The sequence below is a fragment of the Pteronotus mesoamericanus genome, unplaced genomic scaffold (assembly GCF_021234165.1).
Source record: "Pteronotus mesoamericanus isolate MK-2021 breed Mesoamerican mustached bat unplaced genomic scaffold, CSHL_Meso_final scaffold_118, whole genome shotgun sequence".
In the NCBI taxonomy this organism is placed as follows: domain Eukaryota; kingdom Metazoa; phylum Chordata; class Mammalia; order Chiroptera; family Mormoopidae; genus Pteronotus; species Pteronotus mesoamericanus.
In genome coordinates this window covers 10389348-10404522 of record NW_026555301.1, presented here as the reverse complement: position 1 = coordinate 10404522, position 15175 = coordinate 10389348, and positions in this window count along the sequence as shown.

The following is a 15175-nucleotide window of genomic DNA, read 5'->3' as shown; positions in this document are numbered from 1 at the left end:
TTATGAAGTTAAAATTTTTGATACTCATTTTTAAATTTCTTTTACCATTTTATTTTTTATTATGTTTTTCCACTTCCATTTAATCTCTTTATACCCACCACCCCTAGTAATTACCACATGGTTATATATGTCCAGAGTACTTTTTCCTTTTTGCTCAGTCCTTCCACACCCTACTCTCCCCCATCCTTAGCTGTCATCCTGCTCTATATCTATGTGTCTGTCTCTATTTTGCTTGTTCAGTTTACTCATTAGACTCCATATATGAGTGAAATAATATACTATTTATCTTTTTATGACTGGCTTATTTCACTTAGCATAATGTTTGTTCTTCAGGTCCATCCTAATGGTCGCAAAGGGTTAACTTTTCTTCTTTTTTATGACCGAGAAGTATTCCATTGTGTAAACGTTCCATAGTTGTTCTATCCATTCATTTACTGATGGACACTTGGACTGCTTCCCTATTTTCACAATTGTAAATAATGCTTCAATGAACATAGGGGTGCGTATGTTCTTCCAAATTAGTGTTTTGGGTTCCTTTAGATACATTCCCAGAAGAGGGATAGCTGGATTAAAAGGCAGATCCATTTTTAATTGTATGAGACACCTTCATACTTCTTTCCACAGTGGCTCCACCAGTCTGCATCCCACCAGCAGTGCACTAGGGTTCCCCTTTCTCCATATCCTTGCCAGCACTTGTTTGTTGATATATTGATGATAAACATTCTGACAAGTATGAGATGACATCTCATTGTGATTTTAATTTACATTTCTCTAATGATTAGTGATGTTGAACCTCTTTTAATATGTCTATTGACCATGTGTATGTCCTCTTTGGAGAAGTGTCTATTCAGGTCCTTTGCCCATTTTTTAATAGGATTGTTTGTTGGTTTTTTTTGGTGTTGAGTTATTATAAGTTCTTAATAAATTTGGAATATTAAACCCTTTTCAGCTGTATTGGCAAATATGTTCTCCCAATATGTGGGTTTCCTTTTTATTTTGTTGGTGATTTCCTTCATTGTGAAAAAACTTTTTAGTTTTTTCCCATTTTTTCCCTTGGCCTGAGGAGATATATCTGATAAAATATTGCTATGACCAATGTCTGAGATTTTATTGCCTATGTTTTCTTTTGGATTTTTATGGCTTGGGATCTAACATTTAAATCTTTAATCCGTTTTAAATCTCTTCCTGTGTATGATGTAAGGATGTGGTCTCATTTCATTTTTCTACACATATCTGTCCAATTTTCCCAATACCATTTATTAAATAAATTATCTTTAGGCCATTGTATGTGCCTGCTTCCTTTGTCAAATATTAATCGACTATAAAGTTGTGGGTTTATTTCTGGGTTCTCTATTGTGTTCCATTGATCTATGTGTCTGTTTTTATACAAGTATCAGGCTGTTTTGATTTCTATGGCCTTATAGTACAGTTTGCTATTAGGTAGCATGATTCCTCCAACTTTGCTCTTTTTCCAGATTGCTGTTGCTATTAGGGGCCTTTTATGGTTCCATAAATATTTTTGAAATATTTGGTGTAGTTCTGTGAAATACGTCTTTGGAATCTTGATAGGAATTGCATTGGATCTATAGATTACTTTGGGTAGTATGGACATTTTAATGATGCAATTCTTCCTCTCAATGAACACACTATGTGCCTCCACTTATTTGTATCTTCAGTTTCTTTCTTCAGTGTCTTGTAACTTTCTAAGTAAAAGTCTTTTACATTCTTGGTTAGATTTATTCCTAGGTATTTAATTATTTTAAAACCTATTGTGGATGGGAATGTTTTCTTAATTTTCCTTTCTGTTAGTTTATTATTGGCATATGAAAATAAAACTGATTTATGGATATTAATTTTGTATCCTACTTAGCTGAATTCATTTACCAGTTCTAGTAGTTTCTTGGCAGAATCTTTGGGCTTCTCTATTTACAGTATCATTGGCATATAAAGGCAATTTTTCTTCTTCCTTTCCAATTTGGATGCCTTTTATTTCTTCTTCTTGTCTGATTGCTGTGGCTAAGACCTCCATGTTGAGGTCCTATGTTGAATAAGAGAAGTGAAAGCGGACATCCCTGCCTTGTTCCCTATCTTAAGGGAAACAGTTATAGTTTTTGTCCATTGAACATGATGCTGGCAGTAGGTTTGTCATATATAATCTTTAAAAAAAAATGTGTCATGGATTTTACCAAATGTTTTTTCTGTATCTACTGATATGATTATGTGGCTTTTATCCTTCATTTTGCCTACATAGTGAAACATATTTATTGATTTGTGAATGTTGTACCAACCTTGCATTCCCAGAATAAATCCCACTTGATTATGCTGCGTGATCTTTTTGATGTATTGCTATATTCAGTTTGCTAATATTTTGTTGAGGATTTTAGCGTGTATTTTCACTAGGGATATTGGCCTATAATTACTTTTTTGTAGTGTCTTTATCTGGTTTTGGAATTAGGATAATGTTGGCCTTGTAAAAGGAGTTTGGGATCCTTCTTTCCTCTTGAATTTTTGGAAATATTTTGAGGAGAAGTGTTAGTTCTTCTTGGAATGCTTGGTAAAATTCACTTGTGAAGCCATCCGGTCCAGGACTTTTGCTTTTTGGAAGCTTTTTTTTATTATTATTACTGTTTCAATTTCATTAAGTGTAATCTGTGTATTCAGATTCTCTGATTCTTCCTGATTTATTTTTGAAAGATTGTATGTTTCTAGGAATTTATCTATTTTGTCCAGGTTGTACTGTTCGTTGGCATATAGTTGTTCATATTTTCTTACAATCATTTATATTTCTTTGGTGTCAGTTGTTATTATTCCTCTTTCATTTCTGTTATTATTTGTTTGGGTACTCTATTTTTTTTCTTGAGGGGTCTGGTTATAGTCTTATCAATCTTTTCAAAGAAGTAGGTCTTGGATTCATTTATCTTTTGTATCCTTTTTTAGACTCTATTTCATTTATTTCTGCTCTTATCTTTATAATTTACTTCTTTTTACTCACTGTGGGCTTTATTTGTTTTTCTTTTTAAAGCCCCTTTAAGTATAAAGTTATGTTGCTTATTTGAGCTTTTTTATTTTTTATTTTTATTTTTAGACATGTCTGTAATGTTATGAGTTTCCCTTTTAGGATTGCTTTTAGAGTGTTCCAAAGATATTGGGTTGTTGTACCCTCATTTTCATTTGTTTCAAGGTATATTTTTATTTCATCCTTGGTCTCATTGTTGACCCATTCATTGTTTAATAACATGTTATTTAGCTTCCATGTCTTTGTGTGTTTTTCATTGTTCTTCTTTTGATTGATTTCTAGTTTCATAGTATTATGGTCAGAGAAGATGCTTGATATCATTCCAATTTTTTAAAATTTATTGAGTCTTGTTTTTTGTCCTAACATGGGGTTTATCCTAGGACACTTTTCATGTGCACTTGAAAAGTATGTATAGTCTGCTGCTTTGGGTTGAAATGCTCTGTAGATATCAATTAAATCCACTGATCTAGTATGTCATTTTTGGTTGCTGTCTCCTTTTTGATTTTCTATCTGGAAGACCTATCCATTGATGTCAATAGAGTGTTAAAATCCCCAACTATGCCTGTATTTTTATCAGTCTCTTCCTTTATGTCCATCAAAATTTGCTTCACATATTTAGGTGCTCCTTTGTTAGGTATGTAAATGTTTACTAGGGTTATATCCTCTTGTTGGAGTGTTCCCTTTATCATTATGTAGTGTCCTTCTTTGTCTCTTGCTATAGCCTTGATTTTAAAGTCTATTTTGTCAGATAAAAGTATTGCTACCTCAGTTTTTCTTTTCCTTTGCATTTGCATGAAATATCTTTTTTCCAATCCCTTTATTTTTGGTTTGTGTGTATCTTTTGATCTGAATTGGCCTCTTAGAGGCAGCATAATATGGGTCTTGTTTTCCTATCTATTCAGCTACCCTATGCCTTTTAGTTGGAGCATTTAAGCCATTTACATTTAAGGTACTTATGGATATATATGTATTTAGTGCCATATTTTTGTGAGACTGCTTTCCTCTGTTTTTTCCTTTCTCTTTTTTTCTTCTTCTTAAAGCAAGCCATTTAACATTTGTTACAATGCTCATTTGGTGTTAACAAATTCCTTTAACTTTTTATTGTCTGGTAAGCTCCTTATTTCTTCTTCAATTTTAAATGACAGCCTTGCTGGCAAAGTAGCCTTGGTTGAAGGTCCTAGCTTTTCATCACTTTGAATATTTCACACCACTCCCTTCTGGCCTGAAATGTTTCTGTCGAGAAACCTAATGATAGTCTAATTGGTACTCCCTTGTATGTAACTACATGCTTTTCTCTTGAAGCTGTTAAAATTCTCTCTTTGTCTTTAAGACTTGCCATTTTAATTATGATGTGTCTCAGTGTAGGCCTCTTTGGGTCCAAATTGTTTGGGACTCTCTGAGCCTCCTGGACTTGTGTGTCTTTTTCCTTCACCAAATTAGGGAAGTTTTTGGTAATTATTTCTTTAAATAGGTTCTTGATCCCTTGTTCATTCTTTTCTCCTTCTGGTATTCCTGTGATGAAAACGTTGTTAAGCTTCATGTTGTTCAAAATATTTCTTAAGCTCTCCTCATTTTTTTAATTCTTTTTTCTTTTTGCTGCTCTACCTGGCTATTTTTTTCTACCTTTTCTCTTAAATCACTGATTTGATCCTCTGATTCTTCTAACCTATTCCTTTCAGTGTATTATTTATTTCAGATATTGCATTCTTTATTTCTGACTGGCTCTTTTTTATGGTTTCTGTGTTGTTGTTTTTTTCCCCATGTTGTTGAGTATCCTTATAATCATTACTCTAAATTCTCTCTCTGATGAATTTCTAGCCTCCATTTCATCTAGTTCTTCTTCTGGATAATGCTCTTGTTCTTTCATTTGGGTCTGTTTCTTTGCCTTTCCATGTTGACTGCTTCTTTGTATTTTCCACACTAGTTGTTAAACTGATCAGTTATATAGCCTCTGGCTGTAAGAAGCAACCTGTCTGAAGCACCATAGGGTGGAGTAGAGTAATTCCTTCAGGTGAGCAATTGCTTCCCCTTAGGCTAATGTCATTTTGAGGGGAGACCTCTGCCTGAGAAGGATGGCTTCTGCGGTATGGGAAATGACTCAACACAGGGATAGTGGTGGCTGTTCCTTCAGTTCTCGTCCCAGAGGCACCAACCCCAGACTCTCCTCAAGCATCTCTAGTCCACTCTGCCTTCCCTTTTCTGGAGCACAGGGTAAATGCTGGCAAATGAAATTTTGTGTGTTAGCTCTTTAAGAAGCTCTATGCATCTCCAACTGTCTCTTCTTGGCAGACAGAAACTGTGCTGCTTTTCACAGCTGGTTATTGTCTGGGTTTCTTTCCTGTCTCTGGTCCCATAGCCTGAGGAGCCCAGCTTAGGATTTAGATCCCATGCTTCTCAGGGGGAACCATCCAGCCACTGAAATATCCCTCCAGAGCTTCAGCTGCTGCCCATGGGGGCTAAGCTAGCCCTCTCACACCTCCTCTGAACTCCCTACCAGTCATTGTGGTGAAGTGATTTCTTCTGTCTGTCTGTGGTTATAAGCCTTCTCTCCAGCTAGTGTTCAGTTGGTTATTCAGGATGATTTCTCTACAATTCAGTTGTAATTCCAGATTGGTTCTGGGAGGAAGTTAGTGTTGTTTTCACTTACTCTTCTGTCATCTTGTGAGCTGATTTTAAGTCTTTAAACTCATAAGTTACTTAGTAATTTATATTTTCTTACAATAATTAAATAATTATTTTTGATTAATCATTTGTATTTTAATTTAATAGTGGTTTAAGAACATGTTAGTCAAAATAGGCTAGATCATGCTGGCATAATAAATAACCCCCAAATCTTGTGGCTTAAAACAATATAATTTATATTTTACCTATACTATATGACTATCAAAGTTTGGCAGGTAGGATGTGCTCATTGTAGTAACTTAAACACCCAGGTTAATGGTATAGCTGCCATTTCAAATACTGCAAGTTGCTATGCCAGAGGTTAAAGGAGAGAGGAAAAGAGAAAGCTCTGAAGGGTTTCCGCATGGGTAATTGCATGCTTTAGGCCAGAATTGACACATTTAGCTTCTGCTCACAACTCATTGACCAGAACTCATCACATCAACACACCCATTCACAAGGGAGGAGGGTGTGTAGGAAATGCAATCTTATGTGCCTGAAAGAGGGGAGAACTGTGGTGATTAAACAACACAGTATGATAACAGTTGCTAGCAATTTGTTGATTTTTTTTCACCTGGTCAACTTTTGTAAATATTACATATATCCTTGGAGAGTTTATATATTCTTTCTCTGTAGAGGATGAGTTCTATAAATAGTGGACACATCAAACTTTTGAGCTGACTTGTTTGAATCTTATTTTTATTTAGCTTGATCTATGAGATTCTACAAGAGCTATATTATAATCTCCCTAGTGGGAGATTGACTGTGATTGGTTTTGTTAATTTCTCCCTGCAATAATGTTTGTACATTTTTAAAGCAATATGGTTAGATGTGTTATTATTATGTTCTTTTGCTCTGTATCCTTATCTCTACCAAAAATGTAAAAGATGTTGATCAAGAGGGTACATAATTTTTCTATGCCTGGTCATCTTCACTGACAGGACTTGGCACTAGTGGTTATTTGTAGGAGACATACATGTTTTGATTTTAACCTTACAGTTTTATTGCAAGGCCATTGTAGTATTGTTATTTCTGATTTATTCCTGAGTACATGGATCTCGGAACAAAACCTCAGTCAGGGTTCTTTTCCTGGCCCATGCTGCTTTCAGAAAAAGCAACATTTGAAAAATGGCCAATAATTGAGGCCAAAACAACCACTAAAGACCCATTCTTCCCAGAAGCTGTTTTGATGGATCTCTGTGGTACAGATACTTGCACTTCAAATTAGCTATTCAAGCTCTGTGGTTTCCCATTCTACCAAGGTGAATGGCAACTACCTAGTCTTCATTTACTTACACCCTGTTACTTCCTTTGCATATAGTGGAGCTTAGCAACATCAGGACAATGAGACAGAAAGGAATATGAGCTATTTAGTGGAGAAGTTTTCCTAGCATGTAATCTTCTTTTTTCTAGCTCTGTCCCTGAAATATGTAATCCTTTTTCTGTAGCTCATTTCCTAGGTCATTTTCATAAAGGATCCCATATAGCTGTCCATCCTGAGCCTGATGATTCACATTCATACTTCATAGCTCTTTCTCATGAATTTCGTGGCTCATTTCCCCTTTGGTGTTTCTCTTGAGCCTGCCTGACTCCAGTGTGTTCTTTCTGGCCAAACCCCTGTTTGGGGAGGCAGCTTGATGGCATGGGTAGTCTCCCAAGGTGACTGCTGTCTGCAAGGTCCTCAGAAGAATTTTGTTCTCAGTATATCGATTAACATCAGAAGTTTTTTCTCTATTTTCTGGCTTTGTTATATTTTCTACTTTTTTTCCTTATTTTTTAAAAATGTTTTCTGGGTTTCTTGTCCCAAGTACAATGCAGGGCAAAGCTGCTTGTTATTAACTGCTGTGGGCTCAGAGCACTGCTGAACAATGTGAGGTGCAGCCATCTGTATGGTTCATTAATATTTCACTGGCTTGCATAAGCCTGGGTGCCACAAAACAGCCTAATTAATAATTTAATGCTGCTGGTGTTCAGTTCCCTAATGCATCATTAGTATTTTAGGATGGTCTGGCTTGTGCAGTGCTGTGCATATGCGCTGTCAGCCTCAGAGGTCAAGCTCTGGGCAGCTCCTCTGGGCCAGAGAGGGAAGAGTGTGCTGCATGGACCAGCCCAACCAAGCCATCAGTGAGCCCAAGGCACAGGAAGTCAAGGGAGGTGACTCTAGAACTTCCCACAGCTCAATCTCCTTCTGTTTTAAAGGAAACTTTCCTACGTGGAGATAGAACAATATTCATGCATGTAAAATTTTCCAAGAAAAAATTGCTGTGATTGAGATTGTATCCAAAATATGAAAACATGAATGCATTATGAAAAACAGCTAGGATCAATAGATGAAAAATCAATTTTATTTAGTAAGATTTTAAGTGAATTTGGCAAAACAGCAGGATACAAAGTCAATATTCAGAAATCAAAGGCATTTTTGTACACCAGCAATGAAATAGAAGAAGCAGAAATTGGGGGAAAAAAATCCCATTTGCTATAACAACAAGAAAAATAAAGTACCTAGGGATAAATTTAACCAAGGAGATAAAAGACCTGTACGCAGAAAACTATACAACACTGAAGAAACAAAATAAGGAAGACACAAAGAAATGGAAGCATATACCGTGTTCATGGATTGGAAGAATTAACATCATTAAAATTTCCATACTGCCTAAAGCAATTCAACGCTTTCTCTATTGAATTGCCAATAATGTATTTCAGAGACAGAGAACAGACATTTCAAAAATTTGTATGGGACCATAAATGACCCCAAATAGCCACAGCAATTCTGAGAAAGAAAAACAAAGCAGGAGGGATCACAATACCTGATATCAAACTATATTACAAGGCCACTGTAATCAAAACAGTCTGGTATAGTGGAACAGAATAGAAATCCCAGTAATAAACCCTTGTCTCTATGATCAATTAATGTTTGACAAAGGGGGCAGAAGCATAAATTGGAGTAAAAATAGCCTCTTCAACAAATGTTGTTGGGAGAGCTGGACAACTACACACAAAAAGTTGAAATTCGACCACCAACTGACACCATACACAAAAATAAACTCAAGATGGATAAAAGACTTAAATATAAGTTGTGACACCATAAAAGTCCTAGAGGAGAACATAGGCAGGAAACTCTCAGATACCGCATGCAGCAATATTTTCACCGATATGTCCCCTAAAGCAAGGGACATAAAAGAAAGAATAAACAAGTGGGACCTCATCAAAATAAGAAGCTTCTGCATGGCTAAAGAAAACATCAGCAAAATTAAAATGTAACCAACTGTATGGGAAAATATATTTGCCAATGATACATCAGATAGGGGTTTGATCTCCAAAATATATAAAGAACTCACACAACTCCACTCCAAGAAGACAAACAATCAAATTAAAAAATGGGCAAATGACCTGGACAGACACTTCTCCAAGGAAGAGATACAGAGGGCCCAGAGACATATGAAAGGATGCTCAGCATCACTAGCCATCAGAGAAATGCAATTTAAAACCATAATGACATACCATTTCACACCAGTCAGAATGGCCATCATAAACAGATCAACAAACAATGGGTGCTGGCAAGGATATGGAGAAAAAGGAACCCTAGTACACTGTTGGTGGGAATGCAGACTGGTCCAGCCACTGTGGAAAACAGTTTGGAATTTCCTCAAAAAGCTAAAAATGGAACTGCCTTTTGACCCAGGGATTCCACTGCTGGGATTATACCCTAAGAATCCTAAAATACCAACTCAAAAGAACCTATGCACAGGACCTATGCACCTCAATGTTCATAACAGCACAGTTTACAATACCCAAGTGTTGGAAGCAACCTAAATGCCCATCAGTAGATGAGTGGATCAAAAAACTATGGTACATTTACACAGTACAATACTATGCAGCAGAAAGAAAGAATGAGATACTACCCTTCGCAACAGCATGGATGGAACTAGAGAGCATTACGCTAAGTGAAATAAGCCAGGTGGTGAAAGACAAATACCATATGATCTCATCTATAAGTGGAACCTAACCAACAAAACAAACGAGCAAGGAAAATATAACCAGCAACACTGAAAGAAAAAAGAAACCAACAGAGTCAAGAAGGAGGGCGGGGAGGGGAGAAAAGGAAGGGAAGGGTCAAGTCAAGGAACATGTATAAAGGACCCATGGACAAAGCCAAAGTGGGAAAGGAGAAAGTGGTGGCAGGAAAATGGAGACAAATGTATCTGAACTAAAAAAAAAAAAAAAAGGTCTTAAGTGTCTGTATTTGTACACTTGTAAGCAGGTATACTTAAGATTTTGCTTTGTTTTAGGCTTGGTGAAAAGTTGTTATGGACTCTACCTTTTGGACATTCAGTTGAATGTCATGTTTTGTAGACAAGCTAGGGCCCATGGAACAGAGGCATTCTTCACTGAGCCAGGCTCTCCAGGGCACCAGGCCCAGGTCAACTACTTCCCTGGGTGACTCCAGGCTCCTCAGCTCATACCCTTTCATATTTCTTGCTCATCTGCCATCCATATATTGAAAGAGTCTTGAAGACGATCTACTCCTAGCAAAATTTTAAAGCATGGGGCAGGGAATGAAGGTGGAAGTGTATATAGCAGGGATAAATGGTAATGGGTAAATATACAATTAAAAAAAGAAAAAAATTTGAAGACAGTGTGTTAACTTTCCCAGTGATGCTTGCACTTGGACATTCTCTCTAGCTAAGCATAGAAATTTAAATTTTTACTCTCAAATTCATACTTGGTGTAACCCAGTGGGATAGGAATGATTTCACCTGAAGTGTGAGAGCCTTTGTAGTGTTACTGAACCCATACCAACGGGGTGATTCATTGCCATCTTTAGTTAGTTAAGAGGCCAGGCTGGGGCAACCAGTATACCTCATTTATCATCATTTATTAATAAGGCTTACCAGACATTTCCAATTATTGGACACTTGGTTTTGAGCCTAGAGACTTTCCTTGTCAGTCATCATTTCTAAGGCTATAGAAATTCTTCGCTTTTCTCAAAAAATTTGATCTAGTTTTCCCACTAAGAATTTCACCAAGACATGAGAAAGTATAAATGAAGAGAAAGTGAACACAGGGAAAGCGGATACTTTCCATCTTTGGAAATTTAGTTTCTCAATTGCTTTAGATATCCCTTTCATGAGGGTGGTGAGGACAAAACTTTGGATCCAGGTAAGACAGATAGCCAGCTTATCTGGACATAAGGCAGAACCAACATTTATTGAAAACCTTTCATCTGATATTATGATACCTTTGATGGAGAGATAGCTTATAAGAACCCCCTAGAGGCAGTAGAGGACAAGAGTGTCTTCAAACCTCGCTAATGTTAGAATTACCTGGAGGGGTTTAAATACAGGCTGATTCTTGGACTCTGGCCCGCTAAGTCAGAGTCTTGGGGGTGAATTCCTGATGTCTTCATTTTTAAATCAAGAGCTGGAGGTGCCTTTGGATTAAACATACTGTCCCTAAACATAGGTCCATGACCAATACTTCAGGATCAGCTGAGACACTGATGAGAAGAGATATTTCAGGACCATTGATCTATATGGTCCAATTGGTGAGTCTTGTAGGGTTCTAAAATTGATAATTTTTAAAAGTTCTCTTGTTGATTCTGATAATCAGGCTGGTATGGAAACTACTGGAATAGAGGCAATAAAGAACAAAAGGCTTAAATTCCACACAGGGGCAGCTGCATATGCAGTAAGAATGGCCAAAGGATGGGAAGACCTAAGATTTAGGGGATGCGACAGGTAGCTGAGCAAGTTTCAGACTCTTTGAGGTCCTTATCTCATGGAGTATTATTAACAAACAGAAGGCAGAAAAAGTAAAGAGGGCTTGGAAAGTGAAAATCATAATTTTGGTTTGGGATATACTGGATTTGAAGTGCCAATGAAATATTATCTAGAATCCCACCAAGCAGTTGAAAAAAGCATGACTGGCAGCTGGGAAAGAATTCAGATAGATCTTGGGCTGCCTGCCTGGTGGAGCACTGAATCTGTGGGCACGGATGGTACTCATCACTGTGACATTCATCATTCTTGCAGTGAGCTTGGTAAGAGAGACAGAAGTGCTGGCAGAAAGAGAAGCTTTTGGTGCTGATTTTAAGTACCACTAAAAGGATTCTTATCTTGGGTGCCTGAGAATCATGGGAGCAGTTCTGGCCCTTCTGGGTGATGGCTTGTCTTGTCTACAAACTGGGACTCACATTACTTAGGAGAACAAGCTCAAATAGTTGTTCCTTTGCTGAGAGTCAAGTCCCTACATTCCTTCTGAGACCCTGAAGCTCCTGGACTATCTGAACTTCCAGGCTCATCCCTCAATTAGGTTTGGCGATTGGAAGTGTCCTTTTTAACCTAAGGTGACAATACCATTTATAAGCATAGAACCTAATACCTCCTGAGTAATATTTTTAAAAGCATCATTTAAAAGTATAACAACTAGGAAAGAGAGAAATTTTTTAATGTAAAAATGACATGATATGTGAACCCCCACAGTGGACAAAGTCCCATTATCTTTTAGGCGTCACGCCTGGAGGTCAGATCCTACTGAGGACCTCTTTCCCATTCCTCCTCCATTCTGAAAAACTGAAGCCTTTTCTGAATCCTACCTCTCTCTTTCCCAAATAGTAACTAAAATTTGACCTAGTTGAGGATGATGGCCATGCACAGCAAAAGCTGGAAAAAACATGAGACAGGACCCTGAGAAGTAAAGAAACTGAAATGGCTGAGAAGCGGTAGGGGTGGGGGGGTGGATGGAGCATGTGGAAAAGATGATTCTGGGGTACTGACTGTGGGCGGGGCAGGCCACCTGGTTGTTTCAGCTGTCTGAGACCTGACCCAGGGACTGAGCCCTTGGATACATGGGATAGAATTGAGTACACAGACTCTTCCAAATCTTAGACCCTTTGGGCTTCATGCATTACACTGCTTGATATAATAAAGGGAGTACATGCCCTTCCAGAATCCAATTGTTTGCTGACACAAGGCTTGGTTCCAGTCACCAAGCCTGCTGAGCTCACTGAAATGCAACTGCCAAGCTGTGCCAGAACACTTTCCCATAACTAGCCCTTTGTCTCTTTACAGAATTCTGGCACCATAGTCTCTCAACTGCCCCTCCCTTTTCTCTTGCTTCAGAGTAGGTGTCATAGCCCAAGAAAGCAGAGCAGAGATCTTTATTAGGTCATTCCTCATCAGAATGTCATCAGAATGAGGCTAGGGTTCTGCAGAGCCAGTCATTTCAAACTTATTTAAAAATTAGAATCACCCTCTGAGCTTTTAAGACTCAAGCTGCTTATGCCCTACATCCTTAGATTTGGGTTGTCAAGCCCTGAGGTGAATGCAAACCTGGGCATTTCGATTTTTTTTTTTTTGTAAACTCCACTTAATTATCTGGTGTGCTGCTAAGGTTGAAAATCAGCCTGTTGCATATTGGAATAAGTCCAGGAATAGTTGAGGCAAGATGTTATAGATAAAAAAACCTGCTCACAATCAGATAATTCTGTTTTATCAGGAAAACAATGCCTATTATATTTATTTAATTACCACATCCTATATGAATCTCAAACTTTCTGATTTTGAAAAACCTACGAAGGAATACAAATCTTTATCATTTGAAAAATATTAAAAATCTTGACCTACACATTCTGATGGGTTTACTGTTTGAGAGGACCGATTCCAGACAGATCACAGAACCTGTAGAATCTCCTGGGGTTCTAGTTGCTAGACTGGAAACCAGTAGTCTGTTAATAGATTGTAACTGTAAAATATTTAAAGCTTTTTGCAGGTGTGATGAGGAGAAAAGCCTAGATATAAAAACATGATAGAAGTGGTAGAGGTTTGGTGGGCTGAAAAGAAGCAATGTCCAAGAAGTCTGCTGCTTACAGGAATGACTGTTGCTACCATGTCTAAGTATGTCATGACAGGTAGAATAATCCCATTCTTCAGTCAATGGTTCACTACCTCGTGGGTAGGGCCATGTGATGGTAGCAGGTTCATACATGCCACACTGTCACTTTCTCCCACACCAGGATGGTAGGGCTCTGATTCAGATGAGTAACATTTGTTTCTTTCATCCAGTGGCTTTTATTCAACATTAGAAACTTGTAGAAATCATGACATCTTATTGTTCAGATACCCACATTTCTCAAGTAAATTAATATTCCCATCCTGAGCAACTAATTCCTTTGCTGAAAACATTAAGTCCACATGCAAATACAAATAGAAAAATAGGTATGGCATGCAAGGACAGATTAAGAAGGAGAGTATTTCATAATGTATCATGATATTAAGACCAGAACTTTAAATGGTCTTCTTCCAGTTTTTCAGATATTTTTCTTGCCTGCCTTCATAATGATTTTCTTTGTAGCTGGGCAATTGATTTTGGGGCTTTCATGGCATAAAACGGCAGTTCTGAGTATGGTGGGAAGCATGGGTGGTTTATGAGCACTGGCTATGTCTCACTGGGCAAATATTTGAACTCTTTGTGCCTCACTTTCTTCATCTCTAAAATGAGAAAAACCATACCTATCCCTTAGTTTTGTTGTGAGCCTTAAAAGAGAGCTCTCTGTGAAGCCCTCAGCAAGGGGCCTGCATCCACTAAAACATCAACACGTGGTGGTATTTCTCTAGGAGACACAGCAAAGGAAGGAGGAACAACAAATCCCATGTTTGAGAGCTCCTCAGCTCTCACTTCCAAACGAAAATGTTCTTCTGGAAAGTCCATCACAGGAACAGAGAGACAAACTCTATTCTGGAAAATAATTGATCCCCTTTGCTCCTTGCCTTTTGGGTGATCCAAAGAGGTTTTCCACGGAGTGGCTGATGATCACAGTAGCTCAGGAAGACACTTCTCCTGCATGTGTTACAAAGCAAGTGACTGAACCAGGAAGGACCCCGAGCTTGGCTTCCCCAGGTGAAGGCAGGACATGCCCTTCCCCAGGGACAGGAGCAGGGTGGGTTTTCTTCCTTTTGGCAGTACTGGCTTTGAAACTGACTGGGTCATTGGTGAAGGGCAATGTAAGGTGTATGGGAACCAACTATCAATGTCAAAGTGTTCGATCTTACTTTCAATATAATAGAAAAGTGATAAAATAAAAAAATGTAGTTTATTAAATCATTGACCCTAACACTAATATTTTTCTATGTTTCCCATATCTGTAGCATTATTTTATGCATCTGAACTAATTTATAAGATTAACAATGAATAAGGAAAGACCAAGCCATCAGGCACATTAATCAGATTCTTAGGGTAAAAAAGGAACATGAGAAATACTAAAACTCTTTGGAGGTTGTTCAATGACCCATGTTTGACCTGTGTGGCATTTTACAGCTGGGGTGTTGTCTTACTCTCTTTGTTTACTAGAATAGTCAGGGTTTTCTTGCCATCTGGCCCTCTGACCTAAGAACCAAGTGGCTTAAGAGAAAGCTGGATGAAATGCAAAGGGAGAGTCCCCCCCACCAACCACCTTCTCCTGTTACTGGAGAAATTCAGTGACCCTCTATGGAAAAGGGT